At 42.9% G+C, this 11437-nt stretch overlaps 1 protein-coding gene across 3 annotated transcripts in view; it reads left to right on the top strand.

Annotated features, from left to right (window-relative positions):
- Positions 1-4325: 4325 nt before the first annotated feature.
- AFF4 (AF4/FMR2 family member 4) overlaps positions 4326-11437 on the top strand; it is a 78764-nt gene continuing 71652 nt past the window's right edge. For all 3 annotated transcript variants that reach the window (XM_024213106.2, XM_024213107.2, XM_024213108.2), the window contains exon 1: positions 4326-4465. The gene's annotated coding sequence lies outside the window, so the exon portion shown is untranslated. The remainder of the gene's footprint in view (positions 4466-11437) is intronic.

Genomic DNA, 11437 nt, shown 5'->3' on the forward strand with positions numbered 1-11437 from the left:
GAAAACTTTTTAAAAAAAAAAAAAATCAAGGACTGCAAATTTAAAAATGCTTCCAGCTTTTTTTTGCTCCTCTGTTGATGTTTATAATGGTATTTTCATCAAAGGAGAAACTGCGTATACACAAAGTGCTATTAAATGCACAAAGTAAGTAAACTGCAAAAACAGATTTCTTTTCTTTGCAAGCACTTTTAAGTTATAGGAACCTACAGGGTTACATTTAACTATAGATGTTACAAAATTTTCAGGCAATTAGGATTTTGTTTCCTCCTTGATAGTATTTTTGAATAATATTGATATTTAAATTATAATAAAGCCTCAGATTCAAAACCCTGTTGAAATGCAGTTGTCTCAGAGTTAATGTGTCAGGCTGGCAGTAGACTTGGGCATCCGTTCTTATCTTTTTACATTCTGCTCACGATTTGAGGGGTCTTTGCAACAGTACGGGATAGAGACATAATTTAATTTTAAATGAAAAGTTAGATTCTGGAGCTTAAGATAACATTTACTGAAAAATGCTATTGTGCTGGACTGCTGCCACTGGAACACTGGAGGGGCACCTGTTGATTTATTTATTTTTTTAAATGAAGAAATAAATATTGGATCATACTCATTGGCAGAGGTCTTAATCTCACTGACATGAAGTCAAAGGCCTGGAACTCTGCTTCAATATTCTTTAAAAATAAACAAACAAAAAGCAGGACTAGGAACTGTTTAAAATGTAAGACCTTATGCAGTAAGGAAGAGGACTCTGAAAGAGCATCTTCTTGCAATCTGTATTAGGAGGACACAATACTGGTAAATCCACACAAAGTTGAAATTTTGAGCCTAAGTACAAATGCTCTGTTTATGTTTAAAAAAAAAAAAAAAAAAAGACCTGTACCCATATAACCAACCTTACCATGAATGTGAAGGAAGAAAGGAAAATTCAGGATCCATACACAACCATAATTGTTGGGTTGAGAGGGGTGGATTTTTATGAGCTGGAATAGAGATTGAATCCTCCCCTGGGATATTGAGCAGTAGTAAAGATGCTTCAGAGCCTTGACGTTGCCGTAACCACTGTGGCTAATGTGCACCTCCTTTTAATTATAAGTTAGCTGTTATGTTTATGCCAGACTAGTGCAGAAGCTCCTGCAGGCCACAGTTACCTTCTGTGCAGGGGTATAGACCTAACCACCTAGTGTCTAAATAAAGACTGCTGTTTTAAAGTACTGTAATTAGCTGGCTAGTATGTATCTGCACTTTTGTTCCGTTAGTTGGAATCAGACATGCACAGCTGTACGCCTACCTCCCAACAGTGTTTGTCCTTTAGCTCAAGGAGTAGGGGGCCTGTGCTTTTGCAGCAGGAGAACTGAATTCTATCCCTGCTGGTGCCATAACGTTCTGAGTGGCCCTTATGTCCAGAGTAGCAACAATTTGTGTGCAATTCTAGATGGATTTGTTTTAATATGCATGTAATAAAATGTCATAGGAAACAAAACACTTCATTAGCTGAATTGGGGAAAAAAAGGAAATACAGAAAAACAGCTTTAAAATAGATTACACCAAGGAATAGGGGTAGTCCAAGAGCAGCAGCATTACAGCAAATACTCAAATCAGCACTGGTAATTCATGCATTGATGATGATGGATTGGCTTTTTCTAGTGCCTTTCATGAGAGGATCTTAAGGTGGTTTACAAACATAGTGTAATTAACAGTCTCAACAGGAAGAGGGTCCATCCTTTTCTGTGCGTTCAGCAATGTAACATGCTAAGTATAAATATTTAAACAGTAGGACCTCATCTGAGTAGCACACAACTGTACAAAATCAGAAAGCAGTTGTAGATGGGTCAGGATTACAAGGACAATTACTAAAGGAAGAAAAAAAGCCTCTATTTAAATCTCATGCCTACAGTCTTTCAAAGGGACAGATGCTCAGATGCTAAAGTGATGTGTGTACCTAGATTATGCTGCTGCGGCCATGAATTCACTTAATGTCTGAACTGGCAAGTATAGGAATAATGCTATAAGCAATACCCTGTGAACGTATGTCAAAAATAAGTTTAATATTATATTTGAGATTTTAAGTGGAAAGAAGTCAAGAGCAGAGGTTATCTTAAGGACTTTTCTCTTGTGCCATATGCCTCCTAGATGAAATTCATCCTGGGTTGGCAGACCTGAAGTACTCCTGCATATGTGGGTATGGAATCTGAATGGTGAGGATGGTGAAGGGGAGGGATTTTGGATCCATGTTTTCACTGATGTGTTAAGTGACTGCTTCACCCAGTTCTTGACCCACAGAACCTAAGTAGATATGACATAAGTAGGTAATGAGCTGGTCCTCTAGTGACTTTTAGTTAAAGCATTTTGAGATCTGCTAAAAAGTGCTATATAATAGCTAAGATGAATCTTATTTTGAAGTTAAATGTATACATGTGTAAGTATGGAAAAGGAGTCTAAAACTACATGTAATCTTTTGACAAATAATGGGGGGAGTCCTTCCTTCAAACTATTAACTACAGTTTTGGTAAGTAATTATTGCACAAAGATCGAAGGAAGAAACCAAAGAAAGAAACAAAGCCAACAACAGCTGATATACTTGTCACAAGTTGTCATTCAGCCACAAGTGTATTTCAAGTGTAATCTCAGGCATCAGACCAGGAAATACATCTCACAGATGTTGACAAATTCCTAACGTCCTGTTAACTCTTCATTTTAACACTGCCATCTATTCACTACCCAAAAACTTCACTAATATAGAGTCAAGGTTGACTAGCACTGCCTCCTACTCTTCTACACTAGCAAGTTCACTGATACTTAAACCACTAAAATCCAGTAAATATAGAGATATGTATGCACCAGCCCTGCCCTGTAACCTTAACTGTGCCCCTATTGAATGATGCTCCAACCTTCCCTGATTGATGTAACACCCTATGCTTTCAGATGCTATATAGTTCTGTGAGGTTGCAGCACATAGGTACAGTAGGAAAAACTGTCAGACTGTCCTCACCAAAGCAGGAGTTGCATTTAGGGTGGTATGTATGAATGGCAGCTATGTACAGTATGTCTATCCCAGGGGTCGGCAGCCTTTCCGAAGTGGGGTGCCGAGTCTTCATTTATTCACTCCAATTTAAGGTTTCGCGTGCCAGTAATACATTTGAATGTTTTTAGAAGGTCTCTTTCTATAAGTCTATAATATATAATTAAACAATTGATGTATAGAAAGTAAATAAGGTTTTTAAAATGTTTAAGAAGCTTCATTTAAAATGCAGAGGCCCCCGGACTGGTGGGCAAGACCCGGGCACTGTGAGTGCCACTGAAAATCAGCTCGTGTGCCGCCTTCGGCACGCGTGTCATAGGTTGCCTACCCCGGTCTAGCCTATCCTTGATCACTTCATCCACTCTGCATAAACTGCTGCCAGCTGTTACCAACCTTAATGATTCCCCTGTGGAACATCACCTGTGCTACATCTGCCCTCTAATCCCTGCATCAGTCAGTACAGATAGCCCTCATACTGTGAAGGGCAGTTGGGGAACATATAGATATCAGAGAGGATGCAATTTGGGGGGATACACCCCATAAAATGACCTGTTTATTTAGTCAGTGCTTACCATAGGGCAGCCCTGGCTGAAACATAGAGGCAATCAGTGGTGGCTCTTACCAGTGCCAGGGGGTAGAGTTCAGGTTGCAGGGCAGTGCATTCTGCATTGCCTGGTGTCTGACAGAGAGGAGCACTAAGTGTTCTGGATGGGCAGCAGCCAAGCCTGGACACCCTCAAATTTGTAGGTTGGCAACTGCATCTGAGGGCTGCAGCACATCAAGAGGGCACCTCTTCTCCGGCAGGGGGAGCCTAAACTCCTCCCCTTCGCTCTGCCCCTATCACGTGGCGGGATCTCGCGCCTTCCCTGGAGAAGGCGGAGCTTGTCTCTGTTTCCTTCGCCCAGGTCACGTGCTGGGTTCCTCAGGCCGGGCCTGGGGGTCACGTGGCCGGCGGCGGGGCTGTGCGAGCGCGATGTCTGCTGGGTAATCCGAATGCCCGGCTGCGGGAGGAGCTGGGCTGGAGTCGCTGTCTGAGGAGCCAGCCAGCGGGAGCCGACACTGCCGGGCCGCACCGGGACCCAGCCGCACGCCCAGCCCAGGCCGCAATGGAGCGGCGGGACCCCCGGGGAGCCGCCGCCGCCGTCTCCCACCGCCTGTGACCCGCTCCCGGAGCTCCCCCGCCCCTCCGGGTCCTGCCTTCCCTCCCGCCGGGGCCCCCATCTCGGGGCCCGAGCCCGCTCCTTGGGCCTGGTCTTTGTGCCCAGCTCCGGGCCCTGCCCGCCCCCGTCCCCCGGGTCCTGGCCGCGCCTCGGTCCCCTTCTCCTGCTGGCTGTCGCTGACTCAGTGGCGGCTCCTCCGTCCCCTTTGGGCCTCCTCGTCTCCCGCCCGACGGGCCGGCGGCGGCAGCCGGGAAATGGTCCGGGCCTAGCGGAGCAGCGAACGGAGGTAAGCGGGGCCGCTCCGGCTCGGTCTCGCTCCCTGGGGCTGGAGGCGGGGGCTCCCGGGTGTCTCTCTGGACAAGGCCCGTTCGCTGGCGGTGGGACTGTGTCCTCTTCCTCCTTCCTTTGGAGGTACCCGGGCTTGGGCGGAGGGAGGGGGAACATCTGCCTCCCTTCCGTCCCCGAGCATGGGCTGGGTAAGAGTTCCCCGGAATCCGCCTTCCCCTTGAGGGGGCCATAGCGTCTCCTGGGGGGTGCGGACGGGAAAGATCCAGTTCCCCGTATCTGCCCCCCTTAGTCTTTATCCTCACCCCCACCCCACCACCTGCCTTTTCCAACTATCTTCCCCCGCTTGAAACTCTCTGTTGCCCCTTCAGTTTTAGTAACCTCTCCCTCATGGACGGAGCCTCCTCTTGGTCTCTTTGTAAACTTCCACCCACTCCTTGCCTCCCCCACCCTCCGTCCCCTTCAGCTCTGGATGGCCTCTTTCATGTCAGATGTGACCTGCTCAAAGAGGCATCAGCCCCTATGCTGTCTAGATTAATACATGGAGATGAGCAAGCCTCCTTACCCCCCCCAACATTCACGGTTGCGTGGATGTGTAGCCATACACATAATCTCTACTCAGATGTGCTGGCATTCCCTCTTTTCGAGAAAACAAAACTTACATGGCTCTGGGTAAATGTGGCTATAGGTTGTTAGGTTTTTCTTGGTGGTGGTTTTGCTAATGAGGCCGCCTCCTCTTCCTCTCCTGGCTGTTAGATTTAATCCTCCAGTAATTGACGTCAGTGCTTTGTTCCTTCCACTTTGCTGTGTGTTTTAGGCACTGAGCAGTTCTGGGGATGGATCAGGCAGAGGAGTGGTGGGGAGGCCTAGTTTGTGGCTTCGTTCATATTGAACAGTTTTTTGTTGTTGTTTGGGTTTTATTTTTATTTTTTTTGTGGTAATGGGTGGGGTAGGAGGAAGGCAGAGTTTCTGGCTTATTAGCTGAGCCACAATCAAATCTTCCTTCTGAAGTGGGTTGTAGCCCACGAAAGCTTATGCTCTAATAAATTTGTTAGTCTCTAAGGTGCCACAAGTACTCCTGTTCTTTTTAGGTGATGTTTGTTGTTCAAAGCCACTTGGTGATAATTGAATTGCCCTCTGGCTAAACAGGGTACAACAACTTAAACAATATTCCTTGAAGTCAGGACAATGTTCTCCCTTTTCTATTAACAAAACACAAAATGCTTTAATAACTATAACACAAATGGTTACATTTTCAGTTCCTATATTCATTCATTTTATAGGAACGAAAAGATGACTAATTATAACATAGTTTTGAGCCAATATATTAAATTCAAGGGTAATAAAGTAGCAATGCTTCCGATCCAGTCCAAAATAACTGAATACACAGTAACAGAGGGTCCTGTGGCACCTTTAAGACGAACAGAAGTATTGGGAGCATAAGCTTTCGTGGGTAAGAACCTCATTTCTTCAGATGCAAGACTTTTTACAGATTCAGACTAACACGGCTACCCCCTGATACTTGAATACACAGTGTGTTCATAAGATCTACTGGTTAGTGAAAAGGTGCTTGACGCAAGAAGTGTGGGGCCTTTAAATTTCCCAGGCTCACCTCCTTCGTTAACTACTGTATCTTTCAGTCTCTTGGTTTATCATGAAAATATCTGAGTGTCTGTAACATCCGTATGATAATGTGCCTTGTCTTGCTTCCATCATGTCAGTTAAACGTCCTGTTTACCTCAGTAGGTGCTGATCAGGCCCTTACTCAGCATGTTAGTCTTTGACGTGAAATAGGTTTGTCCAAATTTCCAGTTCTGTTTTTTAATTTATATTTTCTCCTCTAGTGGTTGAATGCCTCATCAGTATGGATGAGTTCTCCAGTTTTCTTTCCTTTTCTTCTAATATTTCTGAACAGTAATGGAGTGCCAGCCCAGAGGAGTTATTGTGAAATAGGGCGTAGTCAAGTGAATTGATGTAGTAGTGGTTAGTCACCTGATTGGTCAACTTATAGACTTTTCTCCAATGAGAGAAACATTTAATAATAATAATAATAATAATAAAAAAAAGTCAGATGCTACCATGGGTGCCATATATTTCACCCTGCTGGTGTAACAGTATACTGTTGTTTCTGTGGGTGGCCAACATTCAGCATATTATTTTAACAGGGATCTGTGGAATAACTTGTATAATAATGCTGCTTCTTTTGACTTTCATTCTTGCTATTGATGCATTTTATTACCCTATTAGGCTTTAAATATATCAACACTTTTTAATATTAGGATTCCTTTTCTGGTCACTACGCAACATGCCTGTAACATTTAACGTAGAACTGCAAATTCTTTACCGCTTATTTTGAATAGTTACGGCCAGTCTTAAAAGGATAGTCAATGTCAAATCTAGAATTAAAAGTAGCATTTCAGATGCTGTTTGTGACCCTCAATCCTTTTGCCAGTTTAGTTTAGTCACTTTGTCCTGTATCTAAAAGGTTGCAACAGGGAATCTGATTGTAAAGAGGAAATAGTGTAACTGACTACTGAGTGCTGTTAGGTGCACAAAATGAAGTACACATTTTTGAGTATTTTCCTCGAATTCTTTTCCGGTCACAATGATCTTGGATCAATAGTTAGTAGAACTTCAGACAAGTGGTTTTTTTTGTTTGTTTTTTTTTAAAGTACACTATTAGTATTTTATATTTGTCTGTAAATCAGCGTGTTGAGTTCAATGGCACAGTTGCTTTCAAGAACCAGATATTTCTGCTTCTAAATGTATATCCTCAAACTGTGGTAAATGACTTAAACAGCATTTCGTAAACTGTCTGACAAATACGGAACAGAAATTTTATATTTAAAAAAAAAAAAAAATCCACGGAAACCAGAACAGTCATAAATCATAGTTGATGAAATAGCTGAATGATGAGGAAAATCTTGCTACGTTTAGGAGCTACTTAAGTCATAATATTTGCTTTATTCAAATGTTTGTAAATAACAATGTTGCAATGGAAGTCTCTAAACTTCTTGAATGGTTAAACATTAGCAAGTGTTGTATTACTTAGTTTCTTCTCTTTTTTTCTAACTAGTGGCTGCTTGCCAGGGTGCTCTGGCTTTCTTTTAGAGCTGTAGTTGCTGTTTCTTGAATATGTCAGAGGTGATCAGTGACGTATGGCCTGTAGCTTAGGGACTGGAGCAATGATTCCCAACACTTCTGTGTTAGTTTGGATGGCAGCTCCCCTGCCACCACATATTCTTGTGCTATGGCTTCAGAACAGTTGCCACAATCTTCCCCCAACATTCCTTTCTGCCCTTTTCCTGCTTGTCGTCTTTTTTTTCCTGTTTGTTTCTGGCGTTAACTGTTTGCTACTCTTCTTCTCCCCATTGCTTCAGCTCAACAGAAAGCACCATGTATCAACTGGTGAGACCCATGATTGAACTTCAGTGTTGTGAGCAGGGACATGAAATTGAGGGTGATGATTGGGTAGCTGCCTGGGCTGGCCAGCAGATATGTACAAGGGAATGTGGGTGCCTTTCAAGAAGCCACCTGTGACAGCAGAAGATGATTTGCATCAGGGAGAGAAGGGTGGATCTTATGTCATGTAGCTTTCCCGGCCATGCTGTTTTGCCCACCTCCCTTCAGGACTAGTCTAATGTGCTCAGATGGAAAAAAACTGGTTGAAGGATATGGGAAAAGGCTTCAGATTTGTTGTTGTCAGATTTCTTGTCCTTCCTACAGTAACTGCTCTCAGCCAGTTAATTTCGAACTGTTTGTTGTTCATGTGGATTTGTTTCAGAAGTATTGTCTTATCTGGTGCAGGAATCTGTGCTTGCAACTCTCCTCAACATAAACACACAAATATCCTTAGTATACTAGTCTTTTGTTTTGTTAGATTTAAATGCCACTTTTGTAGCTTATATCAGAAGGATACCAATTTAGATGTCGTCATGGCTATAAAGAATAAAATATTCCTAAGTTGAAATGCAGAGGCATGTGATTGTGTAAGTATATTTGTGAAAGACAACTTAACAATTTTATTGTCTTACAATCCCCTAAATTAAAATTTTCACTGTTAAAATTTATAAAATACACTGATTTAATTGATAACTGTATTAAAAAGGAAGTCTTGGATCACAAAATCATGGAACTAGAGATGGAAAGAAATTGTCTGGTCCATTCTTCTGCCTATGCAGGATTGTTCCTATTATGCAGTTACAAAAGTCCTGTCCAGTTCCTCTTAAATAGGCTACACAATTCCACAGGCTAATGATTCTCCCTGTCAGGAAGCTCCCGCGCCGCCCCCCCCCCCCCCGCCCCGAATTGCTGAAGTATTCAGCCTGAATTATGCCTTATCTTCATATGCTATATGTTTCCTCACCTCAAGGGGGCACGTGCCATGGGGTACACTCACCGCTAGGGCACTCTTTCATTGTTTCATGTATGCTTTAATTGCTATACATTCTGATTGTCACCACTAACCTTTTTGGCAAAGGTTTCTTTATTTTACTTTGTCTTAATAAGCAATGTTTATTTTTCAGAATGGACTTTTGTAACAAATGGGTATTTTTTCTTCTTCTCAGTATTACAGCACAATATATGGCGTCGTTTGTTTGTTTGTTTTTTAAAGCCAATGAAAATAAATGGTGGTGAATTTGGGATATCAAGTGATATGCCTTAGTTCTAGGCATTATAACAACTAGATCTGATCTCTAGTCATGTGTGCACTTAATTCTGTATGTCAGGGATCAGCAACTTTTGGCACGCGGCTCGCCAAGGTAAGCTCCCTGGCAGGCCGGGCCGGTTTGTTTACCTAACGCGTCCGCAGGTTCAGCCGATTGTGGCTCCCACTGGCCGCGGTTCATCGCTCCAGGCCAATGGGGATGGCGGGAAGCAGCAGCCAGCACGTGCTGTGGCCCGCGCCGCTTCCCACAGCCCATTGACCTGGGATGGTGAACTGCGGCCAGTGGGAGCAGCGATCGGCCGAACCTGCGGATGCGGCAGGTAAACAAACTGGCCTGGCCCGCCAGGGGGCTGGCCTGGCGAGCTGCGTGCCAAAGGTTGCTGATCCCTGCTGTATGGTATCTATTTAAGGTAGGACAAATAATTGTGTAACACTTTTAAAATGGATTAAATATACTTAAAAGCTACCACTCTTCAGAGGAAAAATTATATTTTCCTTAACTCTTCTTGATTTTGAGTTTTCAAGATTTGACAGAAGTGACATTTAAATTTTCATGTTTGTCATACCTTCTTTAAAAGTCTCTGTTTTAGGAACTAGAATATGAAGTGTAGTACCTGTCTCAAGTCTTGTTAGTTTGAAATTATTAGGCAAATATATGTATTTTTTAATGGAGGAATGTACCATATCACTGAATAACTTTAATACAAGTAATGAGGTCTTTTATTGATCTGGAAAGCTTTCATTAGGGGAAAATGGGTGGGAATCATTCACACACCTACACCCAATGTGAAATTATATGGGGATGGAAATTTTTTACACAAACAGAATTTTGGTAGTCCGTCCAAAGATCAGTATTCTTAAGCTTGCTGCACTTCCAGGTTGTTAAACTCTTGTCTCTTCTTTCTCCCTTTGTCTTCCACTCTTACTTAAATCCTCTTGGTTTTCCTGCTGAGGTGGAGAGAGTACTTCAGAGATCAGGTTTATGATAAATTAAAACATGACTAGGGAAGGAATATGATGGAAGAACTAGTAGACATTAAGGGCCATGTGATTCAAAAGTAGCAGCCAATGGTTAAACCTGAGTAGGATGGTGAATTGTCTTACCTTTCTAGCCCAGGGGTTCTCAAACTACTTTTCACCGCGACCCCCTTTCTGATAACAAAAATTACTACACAACCCCAGGAGCAGAAACTGAAGCCTGAGCTTGCCCACCTGAGCCCCACCTCCCTGGTGGGGGGCCCAAAGCCAAAGCTCAAGGGCTTCAGCCCAAGGTGGGAGGCCTGTAATCTGAGCTGTAACCCTCGGCTTTGGCCCCAGGCCTCAGCAAGTCTAATGCCAGCCCTGGCAACCCCATTAAAACAGGGTCCTGACCCACTTTGGGTCCCGACCCACAGTTTGAAAACCACTGTTCTAGACAGATCTCATTGTATTTTTATTACCAAATACAGCACTTAGATGCAATGGTAGTAGATACAGTGAAATGTCTATATATAAATAAAATCCCTAAAACAACTCCCCTAAAAGAAGCCAGTATAAAAAATGACTTGAGTGGTCCTCCACCAACAGAAAACCTGGAAATAATAAAGGCTGCCATATATCAGGAAATACTTGTGTAAAATTTGTTTACCATTACATCGAGTGTGTTTTATCAGCCATGTTAAAGGTTACATAATTAAAATAAAAATTGTCAGGAAATACAAGAGTCCAAACATGCAAAATTCAGCCCAAAAGGCTGTTGTGTATTTTCTCAGGAAGCTGAGCATGTAATAATGTGGGGGAGAGGAATTTAATGGAATTTGTTTTACATAATTACAGCAGATACTACCATGCTCCAGCCGTAATGAAACAGAGTAGCATTTAATGTAATGCTAGTCTCTGATTGGTTGGCCAAAAAAAAAAAAATTGCCTGTGAATTGTTTTATTCTTGTCAATTTAAAGGACCTTGCAATGTAGCACATAGTGGGAAAACTAGTATGTTTATCCTGCCCTCAGTCTTTGTAACATAGGTTTGTTGGTGTGGATTAAGGAAATGATTTGGTCACAGATTCTGTGACTTTAACAGATCCCCATGACTTTGGCTTGGGCTTCAGCTCCCCGCAGCAGGGCTTGGACTTCAGTCGCGCCCTGACCAAAGCCTGATTTTTTGTACATTTTTACCATGACTGCTCCATGCATTTTGACTAATTTTACCATGACAAAATTGTATCCATAGTATGGATTTACCAATAGAGCTGTCCTGATTAACTCCCTACTGGAGAGGGGGCCTATAAAAGAGGCCTCCCAGCCGAGCAGCGGCACAGCTGC

This window comes from Terrapene carolina, unplaced genomic scaffold (genome assembly GCF_002925995.2).
Source record: "Terrapene carolina triunguis isolate 2854851 unplaced genomic scaffold, T_m_triunguis-2.0 Scaffold629, whole genome shotgun sequence".
In the NCBI taxonomy this organism is placed as follows: domain Eukaryota; kingdom Metazoa; phylum Chordata; order Testudines; family Emydidae; genus Terrapene; species Terrapene triunguis.